The sequence below is a fragment of the Bos grunniens genome, chromosome 10 (assembly GCF_055505025.1).
Source record: "Bos grunniens cultivar Pamir isolate PY7600 chromosome 10, Bosgru_T2T1.0, whole genome shotgun sequence".
NCBI classification, from domain to species: domain Eukaryota; kingdom Metazoa; phylum Chordata; class Mammalia; order Artiodactyla; family Bovidae; genus Bos; species Bos grunniens.
Genome location: NC_141174.1, coordinates 35251579 through 35272382, shown reverse-complemented (window position 1 = coordinate 35272382; position 20804 = coordinate 35251579). Strand labels below are relative to the sequence as shown.

At 44.9% G+C, this 20804-nt stretch overlaps 2 long non-coding RNA genes across 3 annotated transcripts in view; both read left to right on the top strand.

Moving 5' to 3' along the window:
- The first annotated feature begins 614 nt into the window (after positions 1–614).
- LOC147364302 (uncharacterized) overlaps positions 615–20804 on the top strand; it is a 156917-nt gene continuing 136727 nt past the window's right edge. The window contains exon 1 of the long non-coding RNA XR_015134344.1: positions 615–2573. This is a non-coding gene — a long non-coding RNA (uncharacterized LOC147364302). The remainder of the gene's footprint in view (positions 2574–20804) is intronic.
- LOC147364305 (uncharacterized) overlaps positions 5129–20804 on the top strand; it is a 75115-nt gene continuing 59439 nt past the window's right edge. For both annotated transcript variants that reach the window (XR_015134347.1, XR_015134346.1), the window contains exons 1-2: positions 5129–9701; positions 19031–19089. This is a non-coding gene — a long non-coding RNA (uncharacterized LOC147364305). The remainder of the gene's footprint in view (positions 9702–19030; positions 19090–20804) is intronic.

Genomic DNA, 20804 nt, shown 5'->3' with positions numbered 1-20804 from the left:
TACCCAGGAGTATCAGTGTTATTGGATCAGAGCTCTACCCCTGTGACCTAATTTAACCCTAATCACCTCTTTAACGACCTTATCTCCAATACAGTCATGTGGTGGGAGGGGGAGAGTTAGAGCTTCAGCATATAACTCTTGGGGCTTCATAGTTCAGTTTGTAGCATTTATGTTCACTGAAGTTTGAGGACCACTCCTCTAGTCTAACCAATAAATAGACAGTAAAGTGAGTGATAGGTTCTGAAGTAGGTCCCTTTTTCCCTAAGTCTGAACCCAGAGGAAGAATCAGAGAAATGAGGGATTTTCCAGCTCCCATCTAGCTTCCAAACTAGCGTTGTTCAACTGAAATGTAATAGAAGCCACATTATGAATAATATATGCAACTTAAAATTTTCTAGTAATCACACTGAAAAAAAGTGTTAAGAAAAGGTGAAATTAATTTTAATTGCTTAGCTTAATTCAATATATCCAGAATATCAGTTCAATGTAAAATCAATATATAAGGTTAGTTATATAAGGTATTCTATAATTTTTTGTATGAAATCATTGAAATCCTGTAATATTTTATACTTAAAATCTCAGACAAGCCAGATTTCAAGTGCTCAGTGGCCCCATGTGGCTAGTGGCTACCATACTGGACAGTCAGTGCTAGAGTATTACAACGTCCCATCCAGTGCTTTGGGAAGCAGAGGAGATAAGGTGTGTTGTGAACACGCTGTTCAAACAGCATCATTTCTAATAGAGGCTTTATGATTATGATTAGTCCTGAAACGTTTTTGTTAACACGACTCTCCTCTAACCAGCAGCTTAAGATGTCAAGTTTGAGCAGAGAACAGAAGCCGACGGCTCATCCTAGCAGCTGAAGAAATTGTCACCATTCAGTGATCTGTTTACCATTTACATAAGAAATCTCAAGCTGCCCGAGCTGGCTGGTGACTCAGCCAGGCTGACTGGATGATAGTTTGCCCTTAAATGAAAACTGAGCTGCATTTGATTTATCACCCTCAGCTGTCACTTCTCACCTCTGCTGAGCCTTTCCCAAGACCACAATAAATGTCACTTCAAAGGTTCAGGGCTGGATTTCAACTGTGAAGAGCATATTAGTCCTGAAACAGGCTCTTTCAAACAAAGCAGTGTCTGCAGTCAGTGTTGGGGGTGGGGAGAGCATATGGAGAAAGGTCCTTGAATTTTATATGAAGAAGAAAGCATTAGGTTAACCATGAGGTTAACTTGATCCCACAGGACCGAGTTTGGGATCCTCCAGGACTACTGGCATATTATCGGTGCTGAGATGTGTTGAGGTGTATCTTGGGACCCACCAGAGCCCAGATGCTTCTAGTTACTTTGAAGACAACAAATTCTTGTCTTATTGGAGGAAACTGAAGGTGTTTAGGTGGAAAAGAGAAGTTTGGTGGGGAGGGCATGAAAGGTCACTCTCATATATTTGAATGCTTTTTGGAGAAGAAATTAGAATCATTCTGTATAGTCAAAAAGGGCAGAATTAGAACACATTTTTAGTTCAATATAGAAGTGTTTTTAATGAGATTGTGGCATCATTAATGAGATCCAGACATTAGATTGTGTTTCCCTAAGGACATTGATTGAATACCTACTTTGGGTCAAGCATTGCTATTCATATTATTTCAATTGAATTTCACAATGTTTCCCCAAGGTAGGTACTATTACTTCATTCCAAATGTGGCACCCCCCTGCTCCAAAGCCATAATGACAGCAGCCAGGGTTCCAGCATCTGCCTTGCATCTGGAACCTGCTGAATGCTCAGCTTTCTAAAACCAACTTTTTGCCCCAGAGAGGAAATCAAATGTAAAGGTCATTTGCTTTCTTTGCTGGCTTGCAAAGGACACAACTTGTCTGTCTTGTAGGATGAGATTTAATTTTTTTAATTTAAATTTAGCAGATGTGAGAACTACATTAAAACAACCTGTAGAAAGTTGCTCAAGGTTTTTCTTTAAATGAGCACTTCCTGTTCTCACCAATGATAATGTGTGTCATGGCAGAGTCTAAATTTTCTATGCAGATTTAAATTTTTTACTAGCCTGTACAATTTGTGCATCCACAATCAGTCTCATTTGCTATGATACATGAAGGAATATGTTACTGACCCAGGTGGGTCCCTAACAAAGGTCCTTCTGCTCAGTGTTGCTCAAGCCAACAGAACAAGACAGTTCTTCTGCTCAAGGTTTTAGTCTTTGATCAAAGAATGAAGAGGTGTGAGCGTGGCCTCTAAAGCTCACGCTCTCCCAGAGAGACTGTAGTGGGGGTGCTTTATAGGGATCTCGCCAGCACCGAGTGGGTGGAGGGAGTGTGTTATCAGGCGCAGCTGTGCTGCTCGGGCTCTAGATTGCGGGGCCGAGAGCATTGCCTCTGCACACGGCTCTCCACTGCCATCTTGAACTGAATGTCCCGGGCAGCTTTTCTGCACACAGCCCTGGAGCTGAGATGTTGGCACAGTCCTGTTATAAACGGGAACTCCAGGCCGAAGGGCCGAGTGCGAGGCCTCTGGACTTGGCATCCTAAGAGCAAAGGGACCTACATGACGCACAAAGGAAAAGGTTAGACCTTATCACCTAGACTCCGGCTTACTTTTCTTGGGGCCCCCAGTGGGCTTTGCTGGTAACTGATGTGTTCAGAATGCAATTCTAACATGGATACTGGTTTTTCTTTTGTTGTAACCATGGGATGTGGGGTAACTCAGGCTGCCTCCCGTCTCTTGTGGCAGGAAGTGGAGTGTGAATATCTATATGTGATAGAAACATGTAATAAGATATTCAATGGCTGATACTACCGTAAGCTTATGTGTCAGGCATTGTTCTAAGGGTTGATGGGTCTTAGCTCGTCGTTTTTGCTCTCTCTCTCTCAATGCAGATACTGTTATTAAAATACCTCCGCTTTATAGAAGAGGGAACTGAAGTACAGGGAGGTCACATAACTTACCCAGGTTGGGCAAGTAGTGAGTGGCAGAGTCAGGTTGGGACCCCGGCTGTTTAACGAGCAGAAGTGTAAGGGCTGTGTTGTCTTCCACTGTGGTTGTTTGGTTATTATGTTTGTCCGATTCTTTTGAGACCCCATGGACTATAGCCTACCAGGCTCCTCTGTCCATGGGATTTTTCAGGCAAGAATTCTGGAGTGGGTTGCATTTCCTTCTTCAGGGAATATTTCTGATCCAGGGATTGAACCCATGTCTCCTGCTTTGGCAGGTAGATTCTTTACCACTGAGCCATCTGGAAAGCCCTGTCTTCTGCTGTAGCAGAGCTTAATTTTTCTCCTACTTTACCAGCAAACCAGAATGCTGGTAAGACCCTGGTGGAGCCCAGTCTTGTGCTCTTCTGTATGGTAACCATGTGTGGCTGCGAGCTCTTGAAATGAGGCTCGTCCAGTTTGACATACGCTGTAAGGAAAAAATAAGTACTGGATTTTTGAGGACTTAGATTGAGAAATAGAATATCTTTGATTGTTTGCTCACGCATATGTTCACTTGTTCACTCACTATGTCCCAGTACCCGGGAGGCACCAACAGTGGGATGGAGCAGAGTCAACCAGACAGATTTGGCTCCTGTTCTCCTCTAGCTCTACATTCTGGAAGGGCTGGAGAGTTGGGGGTGGGAATTATTTCATGGACCCCATAAAATAATTATATAAGTAGTTAATTACCATCATTATTGTTAAAAAGGAGAAGAGGTTTGCTGTGGGAGGTCACACGCCCTTGCTGCTGCTGCTGCTACGAAGTCGCTTCAGTGATGTCTGACTCTTTGCAACCCTATGGACCATAACCCGCCAGGCTCCTCTGTCTGTGGGATTCTCCAGGCAATAATACTGGAATGAGTTGCCATGCCCTCCTCTAGGGGATCTTCCTGACTCAGGGATTGAACCCGTGTCTCTTACGTCTCCTGCATTGGCAGGCAGGTTCTTTACCACTAGCACCACCTGGGAAAGCCCCATAGGCTTTCCTAACCTTTGGGGCTGCTCAATATATTATTCATTCAGTAAATATTTGTGAGTGCAAGGATGAAGCTATGGGATTAGAGGAAACATCTCTGAGGAAATAACTTCCAGATAGAGTTCTGAAGAAGGAGCAGAGAGTCAGGTGAAATACTGGGGGTATCTGCTGAGATCACAGGCCTGCCATGCAGATGACTCTGGCCAGCCCTTGCTTCACATCAGGGACAGTTGTTTCTGGCCAGGTTTCAGCAGCATAGCTGAGCCCAGAGTTTTGTGGGGTGGGCAGAGTGGCTGGGAACTGTGACCGCTGGCATGGAGAGCCATGGTCACAGGCACAGGGACTCTCAGGGAGCCAGCAGGAGAGTGGCCCCTGGCCGCCGCCTCCAGCATCACCCTGAGTCCAGCACCCCACGCTCACAGGCTTCCTCATGGCGGCTTCGTGTCTTCCTCTTTGCCCCTACCAGTTTGCCTCTGCAGCATTCATTTCCCTTTATTGCACAATCCATTCAACAGGTTTTTATTTTGCTGTTGTTTCCACTCAGGGTAAATGAGACCTCCGATAGGGAGAATGATTTAAATCTTTTGCGACTCTGAAGGACAAAACGTTCCCAATTCCTTCCCCCTGAGCAGTTTTCATTTCCATTGCAAGTTACCGCGGAGCGCTTATTCTTGTCAATAACCGTGTGGCAGCGAGGAGGCGGAGTATGGGAGGAGGAGAGCCCTGGGCTCCGTGGCTGGGTGTTGGGTGGCCAGAGTCTGCAGCTCGTCACTTGCCTGATGTGAGAGGGAGCTGGAGTAGCCTGGGTTGGGGACAGAGGGCGTCTTTGGGCAGTGGGAGGAATGCTAGGCATCTGCCCTTGGGCCTCAGGCTGTGCTGAGCCTCACATTCCCCGCTCTCCGCTGCCCGCTCCCCGCTGCCCCATGCAGCCCCTGGGAGAGTTGATTCTTGAATGGGTCTCCTTCAGTTCTTTGCACACCTGATTCCAGGTTGCCAAGTTACCCAATGAACCAGAAAACAATAAAATCACCATAAATCCAGCTGGGGGTGATTTTGCTGGGTTCTGAGTCTGTATATCCCACCCAGATCTTATATCGGGCTTGAACATTAAGAGGGCTATCCCAGGGTGGGTAACAGTGTTGGCAGGGAAGTTTGGCACCATTCCCTGAACACACTGGGCACCCAACAAATATTTGTTAAATCAACGAATAAGAATTCTTATTAAGGAATACCATTTTTAGTTAATTTGCAACACATGTACTATCTGGGTGGAAAGTCAAACCAGCAATGCATTATAATGTGCTTTGGTAAACACTGTATATCTTTGTTCTAGGATTTTTCTAAAAACCCAGCTGAGTCTCAGTTGGGCTCATTGTCTCTGAAGTCTCTTCCTGCTGTAAGATTCTGTGATTCTTTGAAGCGTGCCTGGTCAGAGACAGGCTTCTGACCTGAAGGAGGGTAGTCTTCAAGGCTTTGTGTCTACCCTAGTGGTGACTGCTATTTCTTTACAGCAGTGTTACAACTTTACTGCTGCTGTTGTTCAGGGCTGGATAATTCTTTGTGACAGGAGGCTGTTCTGTGCATTGTAAGGTGTTTAGCAGCATCCCCAGTAGTACCTCCTTACTCTGCCCAAGTAGTGAGAAGCAGTCTTATTTCCAGACATTGTCCAATGTCCCCTGCCTGAGAACCAGTGCTCTATAGGAGTAAATTGAGACAGCAGTGCCGACTGTTCGGAAAAGTCCATTATGCAAAAGCATTTCCTATTGGGATATATCACACGGCATGCAGGATTTGTGGATTTGGCATACCTTAAAATTGCCTGGCCTCTCCTAGTGCCACGTACCGGTGTGGGGGGTGTAGGGGAGGAGTGTCCCTTGCACTATACGGCGCTGGGGGTGGATAACGGGACACGACAGCAGCTACCCACTGTGTTGCCCTTTTGTTCACACCTCCCTTCTTTACTCCTTGTGGTACAGCCGTGGTTCCAGACCCCACATGTTCACTATAATCACCTGGGAACTTTTCCAGCTCCACTGTGAGGGTTTTGACTGAATTGGTGGAGGCTGGGGCCAGGGCATCTGTATTTTTCTTTCAGGTGATTTAACTCTGCAGCCAGGGCTGGGAGGCCCAGGTGTGGCAAAGACCAGTCTCAGCTGGCCAAACTTTTCCAAATTTATTGTCAGCGATGCTGAGGATAACGATAGCTCCCTCTGTGGTGACAAGTAAAGGAGGTAACATTTGAAAAAGTGTCTTACTTACTGTAAGGTGCGAACTAAATGTATGTTTGTACCTCACCTACTTCCTTTCTCGTACCTTCCCCTCTGGGCCCATCAAATCTTGGGGTGCTCTTTGTGTGGCTGATGGGGGTTAATTCTCTTCACTCCCAATGGAATCACTTTAGCCCCTTGAACCTGGAAAGAACTAGTTTCTGCACATTTTTGAGACACTTGGGCCACAGCAGACTCAGAGGGCCCTCTCTGCGTACTCCTGGAGGTCATCAGAGCTTCCAACAGTGAATCACCAGCGGGACCAAGGGAACCCATTCCTGGCCAGGGGTGTGTCTCAATCACAGCCTGCTAATTTTTAAAATACTATTTATTGAGCCTGCTAAGTTGCTTCAGTCATGTCCGACTCTGTGCGACCCCATGGACTGCAGCCCACCAGGCTCCCCCGTCCCTGGGATTCTCCAGGCAAGAACACTGGAGTGGGTTACCATTTCCTTCTCCAATGCATGAAAGTGAAAAGTGAAAGTGAAGTTGCTCAGTCGTGTCTAACTTAGCGACCCCATGGACTGCAGCCTGCCAGGCTCCTCGGTCCATGAGGTTTTCCAGACAAGAGTATTGGAGTTGGGTGCCGTTGCCTTATAGAGCCTATGTATTAGTAAACCTGAGTCACACAGGTCAACAGAAGGTGACATGAAAAGGAGGGGTTATGAACTTCTGGTTACCAGGGGATGGGTTGGGGGAGGGATAGTTAGGGAGTTTGGGATGGACATGTACACACTGCTGTATTTAAAACGGACAACCAACAAAAGCCTACTGTATAGCACAGGGGACTTTGCTCAATTTTATGTAACAACCTAAACGGGATAAGAATTTGAAAAAAGAACAGATACATGTATATGTACAACTGAATCACTTTGCTTTACACCTGAAACGAATGCAACATCATTAATCAACCATACTCCCATCTAAAATTCACTGGAGACCTCCAGCTCCCCCCTCCTTCCTCAGCATGAAGACATGGTGGAAAGGTGGCTGTCGACAATCCAGGAAGAGGGTCCTCACCAGAAATCAAATCTGCTAGAATGTTGATCTTGGACCTTTCAGCCTCTAGAATTGTGAGAAAATAAATTGTTAAGTAAAAAAAAGAAAAGAAAAAGAAAAAAAAGGGGGGCTGCATTCATTCTTTTACTCCTTTATTTTCTTGTTAAAGGGCCCTCTGCAGACATAGGCCCCTGGGATTGGAGCAATGCCTTGGTATGTTTAACTGGAGAGTGATAAATATCCTTGGAAAGAATGCTGCTGACCAGTTACAATGTTTAACCAGGAACAAGGGGCTCCTGCCAACATCTGGTCTATGCTTGAGCTTCAGAAAAGCTTACCATTTCATCAGGCAGCAGTGGGTAGTCACAGACTACATGCCCACCAAATTCTTTCCCCAGTTCATTCTCCTCCCTTGGAATGCAGTGCTTGTAAAATATATGAGGTGAATGTTTTTCATTGCTTTGCCAGAGAAAGGTAACCCTGGGCAGGTGATTTGTAACCAGAAACTTTGGATGGATTCTGTGACCCCACCTGAGAAACCCATTCCTGATATGTCACTAGACCAGCAGTACAACCAGCGGTGATTTTGCCCCTGGGGGAACATATGGCAATGCCTGGAAACATTTTTGGTTATGACAATTAGAGAAGGATACTGCTGGCATTTAACGAGTAGAGGCTGGGAAATCCTGCTCACCATCCTACAAGGCTGGTTAGGTCTCTCAATCAAAGAATTATCCAGTCCAAAAATGTCAATTGAGGCTGAAGAGCCATGCTTTAAGCCAACCAGTGTCCAGTGCAGGCTCTGTGCTGTTACTGGGATGTGAAGTCCAGGCAGCTGTGTCCAGCCAAAGCCTGCTTCTCACCTGTTGAAACAGCTTGCCTAGGTTGGTGATCGTCATGGTTAGATACGGGCACACAGTGGTCAAATAATGATGGTTACAGCCAAATTCATGACTATTTCATTAATACCTACTCTGTGCCCATCCAGAGCTGGGCCCCTTATGTACATTATCTCTGAATTCTCACAATAGTCCCAGATCATGTAGAAGAGTGAGCAGAACTTCAGACAAGTGCAATTGCCTGGCCAAGTCTTCATGGCTAGTAAGCAGAGGATTCAGGATCTGAACCCAGGTCTCTTCCATCAAAGAGGTGTTGCCTATTCCTGAGAAAACAGAGGGGAAGGGCAGTGGCTAAGTGTCTGGATTATTTTATTCACCTTTGGGATGGGTTTTGCCAAGAGTTGGTCTTCCCTTCCTTCAGGTAAACTGTAGTTAGATTAAGTCTTCACTTTTGTAATTTTTAACCTTACCTTGATTCATTTTAATGACTAGTGATTTTGATGGGTGCCCTTTCAAGAAATAACAGTTGCATGTCACACTATGGGCGGTGTAACTTCCCTGAATCAATCTTCAGGCTGTGTGAGCAAGGTGGGGTGTCTTGCGCTTCGGGTCTCTGGTTTCTCCAGGTGGTCCTCGTCAGGCTGGGATGACGCTGCTTCTACCTACATCAGCTGTGAGCACTTGAAGCTCAGGCACTCTCCAGGCTCCCACGTCTGGTGTCTGCAAACACTCTTGGCACTCATGCAGCTATTGTACCTCTGAGACTTCTCTGGGCAGCTATGGAGAGGTTCCCCTGGCACCAGAATACATGAGTAGCCAGGCTAAAGACTTAATTTCAAGGCAAGTTCCAGCAGTTAGGCATGTCACAGGGCTTCTCTGGGTCTCAGTTTCTAGATTTGAACACAAGGTGGTGTATTTTGCACTTTTCTATCTATAATTCTGTGACTCAAGACCGAGAGAAATTTGAGTTCCAATCTAAGGAATAAGGTAGGGAGTAAAAGTCTAGAGAGACTACTTTGCCAAATCTGGAGGAAGGCAGCAGCTTCAGACTAGGCTCCCATGTTTAGACCTCAGCAAGCTTCTCTTCTCCCATTTCCCACCTTCATTGTTTGTTTGTTTGTTATCTTTGTTGATTCATAGAAAACCCTGAAATGGATATAAACAAGGGGGAGGGAGGCAGACTAAATCTGGGTCCCTCAGAAACACCATCCCTTAGATCTAATGTCATGTTTGCTGCTCACTGCAGTAGCTCCCTCTTGGAGAAGCCAGAGGAACCTTTCTCTAGTTCTTCTGGCTAAATACTCCTGAGTAAATTAATGCCTTTGTCCCCCATATACTTTGGTCTGGTTCCCTGCCCCCCACCCTCTCCTCCCATATCCCCTTCGAGAGAATGGAGCCTGCCCCTGTTCACAGGTCAAGTCACACAGGCAAGCATGATGTGACCCTGTACTGCCTACTTCCTGCTGACCAGCTGGGGCTGTGCCTCACCTGAGGGGGAGGTCTTTACCAGTAGGCTGGCCAGTGAGTGAGGTCAACCAGACTCCCTCTCTGGGGAAAAAGTGAGTTAGGAGTCAAGGGGAACAGAGAACACTCAGGCTAAAAGATCCTGTCAGCTGAGGGGCCTAGATGAATATCAAGGTAAGAGTCCTTTTTCACGGCGGAGAAATTGATAGATGAAAGACACTCACTGAGGGTTAAGATTTGCGTTCGTGACAAAACCTGGGGATGTTTCGATGGGCCACTTCGCATCCTGATCATCTGCTGTGCTAGCCATGTCAGGGTGAGCAAAGTAAGTTAGAGCCCCCGCCAGGGCGATACGTACTAAGAGGCACAGCTATTAGAAGAGGCTCAGTGGGATTTGTTTTCCGACTTGCTCTTTGCTTGAAAGTCTCATAGTACAAGTGGGAATTTGGATTTCAGGAGGACAAGTGCAAGTGTAAAATCCATTCTTTAAAGCCCAGCTCAGAGCAGGCCCTAGGCAAAAGTGGGATGCCTGTGAAATTCATTTTCTGGTTCTACCAGGCCCTTCTTTCTCTGTTTTTCCATCTGTTATCCCAGCTCCATAGCCACCTCTCCCCTTTACAAAACTTCCCTATAGCGTAAAGTAAAACATGACTTAACGTACTACTGAGGGAAAGGAACTAAACTGAAAAGACTACATGCTGGACAAACCAACACTGACAGTCTGGAAAAGGCAAGACTATTGATGCTTTTGAACTGTGGTGCTGGAAAAGACTCTTTCGAGTCCCTTGGACTGCAAGGGAAGAGATCAAACCAGTCAATCCTAAAGGAAATCAACCTTGAGTATTCATTGGAAGGACTCATGCTGAAGCTGAAGCTCTAATACTTTGGCTACCTGATATGAAGAGTTGACTCGTTAGAAAAGACCCTGATTTGGGGAAAAATTGAAGGCAGGAGGAGAAGGGTACAACAAAGGATGAGATGGTTGGATGGCATCACTGACTCAAAGGACATGAGTTTGAGCAAGCTCCGGGAGATGGTGAAGGACAGGGAAGCCTGGTGTGCTGCAGTCCATGGGGTCGCAAAGAGTCGGACACAACTGAGTGACTGAATAACAACGAGTGGAGACAGTGAAAAGATCAGTGGTTGCCAAGGGGAGGGGCAAATAGGTGGACCACAGAGGATTTTTAGGGCAGTGAAAACACTATGTCATATATCTGTCCAAACCTATAGAATGTATAATGCCAAGAGTGAGCCTGAGTGTAAGCGATGGACTCTGGGTGATGTTGTGCCAATGTAGTTTCATTAGTTGTCATAAACGTACCCTTCTGGGGGGATGTGATAATGGGGAGGCTACACATGGGTGGGTAGGGGTATATGGGAAATTTCTGTACCTTCCTCTTAATTTTGTTGTGAATCTAAAACTGCTCTGTAAAAAAAAGTCTTAAAAAATACAAAGCTAAAACCAACCAAACAAAATGATGGTTAAGACAGAGTGTTAACTTATACTACTAGATAATTTTGCCTTTGAAGGCCAATAGCTTTAAACCAAAGAAAGAGTTGCAATTTTATAGATGCACAAAGAACTGTGCATCACACGAAAAATAGCATTTACTCAACACCTTTGTAAACTCAGCAATTGCGGTTGACTTGGTTGCCTCCTAACCAGGCAGTCAGTCTGCACCAACCCCTCCTTCTTGCTGAAAGAGTCCTGCTTTTCGTTTGGCCCCTCCCCCTGGTGTGTTCCAGGGAAGTGATTGAACCCCTCCACCAGGAGGAGCATGTTGCTTTGATCTAAGCCAGTCATGCTACCTGGACTTCTATTGTCAGGGAACTGCATTAGAGATGGAGTGCAATGCAGACCTGGCTAGGGAAACATAAGCGGGCTTCTGGGAAATGTCTTCTTTCTTGGGGTAAAGGGTATCTTGGGGAGAATCTACCAATGTGCTCTCCTGCTGATTGGTGTTGCCAGAGGTGGTGCTGCCTGGAGTGTCGTCTTTCATTCTGCATCCTTCAGGGGAGACTACATTGCAGATGGCACAGCAGAACATGGAGAGCATAGGTCCTTGATGACATAAGAACCTCCTTGACCAGCCTTAGAGCAGCCGCAATTCTGAGCTTATTATTGTAATTCCTTAATGTTGATTTTTGGGATACTCTTAGTGGGGTCTTCTGTTATATAGATCTGAAAGCATCCCAGTGAATGCCATGCTAAATGCTTTATACAGATTATCTCACTCGACCCTCACAGCTTTATGTGCATGTGTGCTCAGTCGTGTCCAACTTTTTGCGACCCCGTGGACTGTGGCCATCCAGGCTCCTCTGTCCATGGGGATTCTAGGCAAGAATACTGGAGTGGGTTGCCATTTCCTTCCCCAGGGCATCTTCCCAACCCAGGGATTGAAACCATGTCTCCTGAATCGCAGGCAGATGCTTTACTGCTTGGACCATCAGGGAAGCCCTTTATAACTTTATAACGAGAAAATGGTGACTTGAAGAAGTTAAATAGCTTTCTACAAGTCACACAAACTGCAAGTGTGGCCTCAAACCCAGGGGCCTGCCTTCAAATAGCCTGGCTCCTAACCAGTATGGTTGAAAAACTGTCTCTTGTCTCTGCCTCCCTCTGGGTAAATCTCTTAACCTTGCTAGCCTCAATTTTCTCGTCTGTAAAGAAAAAAACTGGACGGCTTCAAATGTCCTTCCCATCACCTTGCTGGACATAGGAGGCCATTGCTAGTGGCCTCAGAACAAATTCTAGATTGTTTCTAGCTCTTTATCGGATCTAGGGTAAAATTCTCAGGTAGAATCATTTAGGTCATTTAATACTTAAGTTAGATGCCCAGGTAGCCAGGGCCTGGGAGTCCAAGTCCAGGTGGGGTTCCCCCAGAAGCAACCCTGAACAAGGATCTGAGGGCAAGTGTTTAATTTGGGAGATGATCCAAGGAAACACTGTAAGGAAATGAGAAAGTCAGAAAGGGAGAGAATGAAACAATAAAGGATATGTTATCAAGCAAATTAGGGCTTCCCTGATGGCTCAGTAGTAAAGAATCTGCCTGCCAAGCAGGGGACACAAGTTTGATCCGTGGGTTGGGAAGATCTCCAGGAGATGGAAATGGCAATCCACTCCAGTATTCTTGCCTGGAAAATCCCATGGACAGAGGAGCCTGGAAGTCTACAGTTTATGGGGTCACAAAGAGTCAAATACAACTTGGCGATTCAGCTAACACCACCACCACGTCACAAAAAGTCTAAATGCCTTGGAGATTGTCTTCCAAAAGGTTTTCTTCCTTCCCTGTGATTCAACCTGCATCCACACTTAGGAGGACTCTCAAAGCTCAATTAGCCTACCTTCCTTTGTACCTTCACTTGGATTCCCTGGTCCTACTTGAGGCACTTCTGCAGGTCTGATTCACATCCAGGTGTAGTCCTGGCTGCTCATGCTGCTGAAGCTAATGCGGGCACCTTCCCCTGTATTTTACTGTAGCTATTCATGCTATGTGGCAAAGATGGAGCCCAGCACTCAGTGCTGATTAGATATGAGCACTCTGTGTGCTCGTTACCCTTGTCACAGGAACTTCCTGTCACTCCAGCTCACTGTTTCAACAGCTTCAGACCCACAACCATCCAGAACATTCTGCCTCAATGGTAACCTTTATGTGCAAAGCCTGAGGCTTCACAGGACAGCTCAGTTCAGTCACTCAGTTGTGTCCAACTCTTTGTGACCCCATGGACTGCAGCATGCCAGGCTTCCCTGCCAATCACCAACTCCTGGAGTTTGCTCAAACTCATGTCCATCAAGTTGGTGATGCCATCCAACCATCTCATCCTCTGTCACCCCTTATCCTCCTGCCCTCAATCTTTCCTAGCATCAGGGTCTTTTTCAAAGAGTTGGCTCTTCACATCAGGTGGCCAAAATATTAGAGCTTTATCTTCAGCATCAGTTGTTCCAATGAATATTCAGAGTTGATTTCCTTTAGCATTGACTGGTTTGATCACCTTGCTCTTTTCAGTTGCATTCTTTACAGTGCCAGGCACAGAGCAGCCACTAGGATGTTTACAAGTTGAATTCAGTGTTTTTGTAAATGCTATTATTAGTAGTCTATATAGGTGGATGGAAAATTAGTCATAACTATTTGTAAAGTGAAAGTGAAGTCGCTCAGTCATGTCCGACTCTTTGCGACTCCATGGACTGTAGCCTACCAGGCTCCTCTGTCCATGGGATTTTCCAGGCAATAGTACTGGACCCTGTAAATCCCATTGTTTTTCATTCACTAAGTTGTGTCCGAATCTTTCTGACCCCATGGACTGCAGCGCACCAGGCTTCCCTGTCCTTCACTATCTCACAGAGTTTGCTCAAACTCATGTCCATTGAGTTGGTGATGCCATCCAACCATTTCATCATCTGTCGCCCCCTTCTCCTCCTGCCCTCCATCTTTCCCAGCATAGAACACTCTGTCTATACCAAAACCCTTTCTACAGGGCTTTATGACTGGTAGTTGAACTTATGCTAAGCCTTTTACTCTATATGTGGGCTTGGGCAAAGTAGGTAATGTTCTGGAATCTTAGTTTACTAATCTACAAAATGAAGATAAGTGATAGTATCTTCTTATGTAGGGTTATAAAGATTAAATAGAAAAGTGGGTATAAACATAAATATAAATTCATACATACCATATAGACATGCATGTTTTATATCTCTCTATCTGTATCTACATAGGTAATGTTGTTTAGCACAGAATCATAACAGAGCAAACACTCCATCTGGGGTGGCCATTATTTTTATTCCAGAGACAAGTTATTCAGTCTTCCTGATGATAAGTTTCTTCATTTGGGAACAGCTGTTATTGTCAGCAAGTGCATCAATATATCAAGCCCGGATCTTTTGCCCTCTAACTTCTATGCAAAGGTTCAGTATTGAAACTAAATTGTTAATTCCACTCTCCCAAAGGAGTAATTTGAAACATGTGTTGATCTTGTTTTTTCTTCTGAAACTAGAGAGGACAATTCTTTTTCATTTGCGTGATTTACCTTCAAGTAAGAGAAATGAGTTATAAGGCAGTGTTTACCGAAGTGTCTTCTGAAAACTCTGCTCGCTGGAGGTGAAGTCTTTCTTTCCAGTCGCCACGCCCCTTTGTACAGTAAAGGCTCTGAGAAGTACTGCAAAGTCCCCAAACTAATTTGAACATGGAATCCTTCTGCTGTGTGACATTTATTAAACACTCCTGAAATTTCCTAGCACAAATTTTGATTTGTTTGCCTTCTTTTCAGTAAGGATTTTTGTGCTGATCACCAGCACTATAGATGCTGAAAATAAGTGCTTTATTTTCACACAAAAGATAATTCTTTTTCTTTTCACCTTAAAAACTTTTTCCCCCACCTCTTCCTTTTGCTCTTTTCAGAAGGACATTTTTTACTGTCCACAAAACTGAAAAGGCAGAGAGGCTTTTTCCCCTGCTCTCTGCTCTCCCCTTGTCTACCTCCTTTCAAAAGTAAATCTACTCCTAATTCTTGAATACCAGCTGCTTCCACCCCAGCAGCAGACTGAGTTCTGTGTGGAGAAACCTTGCTGCCCTCTTATTTGGCACTGTCCTTGGAGAGGGGGTTTCCCATTGTAATGAACATGAAAAATTACAACCTGAAAAGGAGGGCATGTTTTCACCAGAAGCTTTTCCTCTTCAACCTCTTCTCAATGTTACTAAAAAAATAGCCCTAAAGAAGAATATCTGTTCTGTAACTGGACTGCTTGCACAAAGCAGGAGGTTGAGAGAAAGGTCAACCCCATGATTTGAATGACAATGGCTCTTCCTTCTTGTTCCTGCTCTGATAAAGACAGGCCACTTGCCTTTTGCAGGCAAACTGTGTAATTAGGTGTGAGGGACTGTGCCTTAGAGAAACTCAGAGCCATAGCAGCTTAGCACTGGCTCTCCAAGCCCAGATTTTCCATTATACAAATGAAGCAGTTATGACCCAGAGAGGTTAACTGCTTTGACCCAAGTCGCAGAGCGGAGGTGGCTTCTTCCTACTGCTCTAATGATATGTTTCTTTGCTTTCCTTTTCGCTCTTTTCTGTGTGTGGGTTGTGGGGAGGAGAGAGGATGTATGGCTTCACAAATCTGACTTTTACCTTTCCCCACTTGCAGCCAAGAAATATATTGCTGGGCTCAAGATCCTTCTCATTCATTCAATAAATATTTATTAAGTGCTCACTGGGTGTTGGGCATTGTGCCAGGACATTCTTCCACTGGGTCTGTTAAACAAACAAGATTTATTTCCCTCTGAAGCTGGTGGAATGAGGCCCTAGGCCAGTTGCTATATATACAAAAAATGCTATTTTCTGGTTTCTGGCACCAGGCATTTGGACCCAGTCACCAAAGGACCCCATCTGGTGTTTCTATCTCCTTACTTGGTGTCCCTTGAACTGAGAGCTTGGCCCTGAAGCTTTGTAGAGGTGGCCTGCAGAATCTTTGTATATCTGTCTCCTTGCTGGGCAGAGGGATGGTCCTTCTCTTTGAACACTGTGGCAGAAAGGAATGGAGCCTGAGTAGTGCCCCTTTTCCAGCCCCTCATCTCCGCAGTGCCAGGGACCCAGCTAAGATGATCAGGGGTGTTCCCCAAATCCAGATTCCAGGGGTGAGCAGACTGATGCTAGGAGGAGGGGAAGGGAGTGGAAGATATATGCTCTGGCTATAGGAGGTCATCACCCTCGATCACGTCCCACTCTGAGGTATTAAAACTTCAACAAATCTATACTGAGTGTCTTCTACGTGCCAGTCACAAGTCAAAGTGCCTGCACATAGCAGTAAACAACACAGGCAAGGGCCCTGCCCTTGTGGATCGTATATGTGAAGGTGGAACCTACACGGGGCAGTTTCCTATGGATCACTGATAACTCAGTCCAGAGCGCAGGGCGCAGGGCAGGCCCCCGAGGCTGCTCACCAGGGGAGAGTAAGGGAGAGACAGTGAGTGTTGCCGAAGAAATACTTGGTTCACTCCTCCAGTTTTTCTGGGTCTTGACTTCTGTTGCACTCTCAATAGAAGCAGGAATTGCCTGTGTCTTTCCTTGTAAGAGAACTTCAATCTCCTGACAGTTGACATGGCTCTGGGCATCAGTGGAGAGGACCGGCACACCCACAGCACTTTGCCTTCATCATTCCACCTGCAGAGAATCTGGGGCTCTTTGGTGACTGGGGCTGATATGTCGAACTTGTCTCTGTAATCAATATGATGAAGAGTCTGGAAGGATGCTTCTATAACATTCTAGAGCCCAGAAATATAAAAAAAAACAATGTTTCCCTGCCTAAACAAGTCAGAAGACTGAAGAAGAAGCTGTTCCATCAGAGCTGAGGTTTTTAGACAACGGTGTTTGGACCAGTGGCCTCAGCATCCCCTGTGCTGGTTACATAGTGTTACTTAACAAACTGACTGCAAAGAGATCAAACCAGCTGATCCTAAAGGAAATCGACCCTGAATATTCATTGAAAGGACTGATGCTAAAGCCAAAGCTCCAATACTTTGGTTACCTGATGCAAAGAACTGACTCATTGGGAAAGACCCTGATGCTGGGAAAGATTGAAGGCAAAAGGAGAAGAAGGTGGCAGATGATGAGATGGTTAGATAGCAAAGCCAACTCAATGGACATGAACTTGAGCAAACTCCGGGAGACAGTAGACAACAGGCAAGCCTGGTATGCTGCAGTCCATGGGACTGCAGAGTCGAACACAACTTAGCAATTGAACAGCAACAACAACTTAACAAATTACCCCCAAATTTAGTAGCTTAAAAACAACAAACATGTATTATCTCGCAGTTTCTGTGGGTCATAAATCTGAATGTGGCTTACTTGGGAGCTTCAGGCTCACAGTCTCTCATGAGGTTGCAGTCAAGCTGTAAGTACAGGCTGTGGGCTCATCTAAAGGAGAGGCGATCCACGTCCAAGGTCATGCATGTGGTTGCTGTTGGGCCTCTGTCTCTTACCCTGTTAGTCTCGTCATGGGGCTGTTTCTTAACTTGACACCTGGCTTCCTCCAGCACAGGCCATCCAAGGAAGAGAGAGTGATCCTTCAAAATGGGAGCAACAGTTTTTAAGTAACCTAAACTTGGAATTGATAGCACACCACTCTGGTCATATTCTCTGTTAGAAATGAATTGATAAATCCAGTGTGTTTGACTGCTGGGAGGTGGGATGACAGCATTCAGGAAGAAAAGAGGTAGGGGATCTAGAGTGTCCTCTGAGGTGATTTGATTGGCTTAATTTTTTAAATCTCCTCCAGATATGGATTCTCAGAAAAGGATGCAGCCTGTGGGTAGAGAGAGGGTCAAAGAATACTTCAGACAGAGGAAAGACCCTTTCACACTAATACTTCTTATCGGAGACCCCTATGAGAGCTGTCTGTTAGGAGCTAGTGGGGAGGGAATATGGGGCAGTGTTGATTATCCAATTCCCACTAGGATACGTCCTTTTGAGAATAAGCACCCAACTCCAGTACTCTTGCCTGGAAAATCCCATGGACAGAGGAGCCTGGTGGGCTGCAGACCATGGGGTCACTAAGAATCGGAAACAACTGAGCAACTTCACTTTCACTTTTCACTTTCATGCATTGGAGAAGGAACTGGCAACCCACTCCAGTGTTCTTGCCTGGAGAATCCCAGGGATGGAGGAGCCTGGTGGGCTGCTGTCTATGGGGTCACACAGAGTCAGACACAACTGAAGCGACTTAGCAGTAGCAGATTTCATAGCAAAAGGAAAAAAAGTTGCATTTGGAAAGTTGATTTGAACTGGGTATATAGGACTGATAAAGGAAATCAGTCTGAATATTCATTGGAAGGACTGATGCTGAAGCTCCAATACTTTGGCCACCTGATGTGAAAAACTGACTCATTAGAAGAGACCCTGACGCTGGGAAAGATTGAAGGCAGGAGATGAAGGTGATGACAAAGGATGAGATGGTTGGATGGCATCACTGACTCCATGGACATGAGTTTGAGCAAGCTCCAGGAGTTGGTGATGGTTAGGGAAGCCTGGTGTGCTGCAGTCCATGGGGCTGCAAAGAGTCAGACACGACTCAGCGACTGAACTGATATAGGCTTATCACCCCCCACCCCTCCAAAATAGCTAGCTGTGAAAAAGGTGTCAGACAAGTAACCCAAGTTAAGAGCAGGGTGTAATGCAATGAAGACTGGTGAGGACTAGGGAAAAGTGGAAAGCGAAGACCCCATTAAAGGAGGCAGCTGCTATATAGCTTCACTTGTGGCAGTATAGGCAATGGTTGTTATATCTTCACATTTTTAAATAAAAACCTGAAATCCAGACTTTTAACTGAAACTTCCTATGTACAAAATGTTGGCAACTAATTAAAAAAGTGTTAAAGCCCTGGGTTGGCCCATTTAACACACACACACACACACACACACACACGTGTGTGCAAAGTGCCCTGACAGATGACCTGCAAGACATGCGTGCAGGAGATGCACACTTTTCCTGAGCACCATTTCTCCTTATTGTTTCAGCTTGAGGGACACATCCCAGAAGAAGGAGCACAAGGGCAGGGTGACATTAGGTATTTATGGTAAGTTATGGTGCAAAATTGTTCTGAAAAAAGACACTTTTATCCTAACTTATTTGATCATAAAAATAATGATGTCACTTTGTACAAGTGCTGATCTCTAGGAAATGATTAAGTTTTGATGAGCTTCCTGTAAAAGAACAAAGAAATGTCTGTATTTTCTCACCTGGCTCTTTGAGGGCAAGGAGTCTTCCTATTTTAGAGAGGAGGAAATAGAGATTCCTTGAGGTTCCTGTACGAACTGACCAGAAATCCCAAAGACACCCAATTTTAAACTGAGACAAGTACTAAGAATGTTTGTGTTTGCATCCAGAGAGATTCTACATGAGTAAGGAGAAATAATTAACTGTGAAAATGGAAAAAAAGAGGGATTTAAGTTAGACATAAGGAAGTACTTAGAGAATAAGAGGACCCTTAAGGCACTGGAAAAATGGAGAGGAGAAACTCAGTTATTATTTTTTAAACCTACAGTTTCTGAATGGCAGAATTAACAGATTTTTTGCTGATCTGCAGAGGGCGGGTGAAGGAGGCAGCCCCTGGATCCTTTTCCATCCTGTGATTTCTTTCTGAGCCTGGCAAACAAAGGCCGCCCAGTTTACTAACTCACCAAAATGATTTACCAGCTGTCTCTTCCCCAGGAGGTAAACAGGCAATAAAATAAATGAAATTCCTATTCTTTATTACTTGACCCTCATAAATCATCACTCACTCTGGGTGACCACTTATCTCTAAGGCATCACCAAATATTTAAAAAGCTCTCACATTTATTATGAATGAAATAGAAAAAATGAGCAAAAAACTGAATGACTATGTGTCTTAGTACAAGGACAATTCTATAAGCAGCAACTGTTAAGTTTCAGAAAAAAACAGGAGACTGTGCGCGTGCGTGTGTGTGTGTGTGTGTGTGTGTGTGTGTGTTGGGGGAGTGAGAATTCTTAGACCCATCTCAGTTTCTTCCATTTTGTTCCCAACCTTTCCTAGGATTAGATTCACTCTAGTGAACTTTAGGTCCTCACTGAGCGTTGGATAGAATCATATGGGATATTACTTTCTACATTTGGTTACTGATAAAGTCTCTCTTGAACTAAAAGTTTATTGTGCCAAAGTAGGGGGCTTTTGTATGGTGCTGGTGAGCAAGCGGGTGCTATCCTGTCACCATGACAACAAGTATTTGCATTGAAGAAGCTCCTCAGACCACATTACAGTCACGTGGCCCAGAGGGACCCCTTTGAAGGCCTTATAATCTTTTCCCTAAGCGTGATTGTTAACATCTTCTGAACATAATCATTAACCATGTTCTGTAACAGATAATTACCTCCTGTAGTTTGCATTTTCTATCCCTGAGAGCTCTGTGAAATTTATAGAGTACATGACCTCCTCTACTGTTACTTTACCTAACCAAGTAAAATAAAGCAATTTGACTTTTTGAAATATGGGGAAATTTGCATTTTACACAAAAATATTGTGTTGACCTTGGCATCATCTGTATATATCATGTGCTCTGGGCTCCTCTTTGTTCCATCTTTGAGTATCTCTCACAGGCAACTTCTGAAATGCCAATGGCTCTGTTCTCCTTTCTGTGTCTCCTCTTTTCCCCATGAAGTGGGCTCACTTATTGAACTTCTAGTCTCAATTTGGATTTCAGATTTGTTGTACTCACTTGCTTGGATGTATGGGACTTTTCAACATTTTTCTTTGCAGAAATTTCCCCTGTAGTT